This window comes from Corvus brachyrhynchos, unplaced genomic scaffold, assembly GCF_000691975.1.
Source record: "Corvus brachyrhynchos isolate BGI_N302 unplaced genomic scaffold, ASM69197v1 scaffold175, whole genome shotgun sequence".
NCBI lineage: Eukaryota > Metazoa > Chordata > Aves > Passeriformes > Corvidae > Corvus > Corvus brachyrhynchos.
This window is the reverse complement of record NW_008238448.1, coordinates 4,415,325-4,417,291: the sequence shown is the minus strand read 5'-3', so window position 1 is coordinate 4,417,291 and position 1,967 is coordinate 4,415,325. Positions and strand designations below refer to the sequence as shown.

The 1,967-nt window shown below is 43.1% G+C and overlaps 1 long non-coding RNA gene across 2 annotated transcripts in view; it reads right to left on the bottom strand.

Annotated features, from left to right (window-relative positions):
- The window catches only part of LOC108447291, a 3,982-nt gene extending 3,449 nt beyond the window's left edge, over window positions 1-533 (bottom strand). For both annotated transcript variants that reach the window (XR_001862767.1, XR_001862766.1), the window contains exon 1: window positions 380-533. This is a non-coding gene — a long non-coding RNA (uncharacterized LOC108447291). The remainder of the gene's footprint in view (window positions 1-379) is intronic.
- Window positions 534-1,967: the final 1,434 nt, after the last annotated feature.

Genomic DNA, 1,967 nt, shown 5'->3' with positions numbered 1-1,967 from the left:
GCGCAGGCAGCTGGAGATGTACTCCATCGGTAAGTCAGAGGGAGGAGGGGACTCCCCCGGGCCTGCGGGCTGCTGGGGGCCGTTCCTAAAGCGGTGGCCTCGGGCCTTGTGCAATGGGAACGCCCCCGGTCGTGTGGCACCTTGAGCAGGGGTTCTGCAGCAGCCAGGGCCGCAGGACTGTTGCGTGAGGAAGTACGGAGCGAGGGAGCAGCTGTGCAATTATCTTAAAGCAAATGTCAAAACGAATCCCATGTTACACTTTGAAAGAGCTGGAAAGGCCTGGATGTTGTCAAAACGTGGGAGGATTTGTAAAAGTTGAGAGGACTGTGGAATCATGAGTAATGCAACCACATAAATTGAAAATAAATGAGAACTTTACCAACAAGTGTTGCTGCTCCCGTCTTAATGGTGAAGGTCAGGATGGAGGCAGGAAAGAGCCCCATGCCCCTCATACTCCAGTAGTCCAATTCAGAGAAACACATGACCTTGCTTCACATCTGCCATACATGCATGCCTAGAGGAAATACAGCAAAAAAAACCTTAGTGATCTGAAACCACCTTTTAAATGCAAAGACCCGATGTAGAGATTCTTACACCAGGCCATTGCAGTCTGTAGGAACAAAATTGGATGTTCTTCCTACAGTAGAATGCCTGCTGGCATTTGCTCATGGTGTTGGTATCACTGCACAAGTCTTTGATCTCGCTTTACCTTGCTAGCCAGATTAATTCTGAAGTCAATGTCATTGTTAGCTTGTGGCTTGTATATTGAGATGAGAAATGCGGACATCAGCCTTGTGACTATTGAGTCGTTCAGATCATCTCTAATAGAACTTCTGAAGCCATAGCCTTTAATTTTATTTATTTTTATTTTAATAAAAGGACCTGAACGGAATTATAGTTCTCTGTCATGGATTTACTGACATTTTGCTATGACTACTGTTCAGCATTTACAAGGCCACATGCTAAAGGTGAAGTTCCACATGGTGACTGAAACTTCCCCTTGTGTGGCTGTGGCTGGAATTATGTTCTCTGACATCAAGTCTGCTTCTTGATTGTTGTCATAGTTATACAAGTATATACAAACATATATGTATACATATATATACATGTATGTAATAAATAATAATAATAATAATAGTAATAATAATAATATATATAATAAATTGTGTAATTGGTGTTGATTGGTGTTTCTTTTTTTCAGCAAGGAAGTATGAACAGCAGCAGCAGCAGCCACCAAAACAGACTGAAAGCGTACAGCTCTCAGTGGAATGAAGCCCACAGTTCTGTAGGAACTCAGGATGTATATCCAGTGCTGATTTTAAGAGTCAATGTGGAGCTATTTTCAATGCTTTTTAATTGATACATAGCTGAAGGCGAGGGGGAAAGGAAGGGGACTGTCCCTAAAACTGTGTTCTTAGTAGCTTTTCTCTGAGCCCTTGTGAGGTAAAGTGAGTGCCTACTGGAACATTCAGCATGAAAGTCTCCAACACAGGGCAGACCTGCTCAGAGGAACCTGAGGATAGGAAATGCAGTCTTACCAATGTCTGAAATTATTTCTCTCTGCTAGCACCTGTTGGAAATCAGCTCCTACCTTCTCTGGCAACAGCACCCTAGAGAAAGCAAGGCAGTACCTATCTGCCTGGAAACCCTTGCATTCCTGGATCATGAGTTGTTGAATTTGCTGATTACAGTCAATAAGTGTGAATGAAGGCACTGTGGCCTTAGTGCCTGGTGAACAGCTCTGAGAGCCCACAGTGTCGCTGGTGGTAGTGCAAAAAATTCCGCTCTCTGTTTATTTGGGAGTTGTGTATGCAGTACTGTGAACATTTCCTGGAGAAACTTTGAGAATGACACAGTGAACTACACGTCTAGAAGACACTTAAAGCCACTACTATAATGTTAATAGCAAAGGTGGTTAGCTTAATTTAGTCAAATTGCTGTAAAGAATGGGTCTGTCTATAAAAATC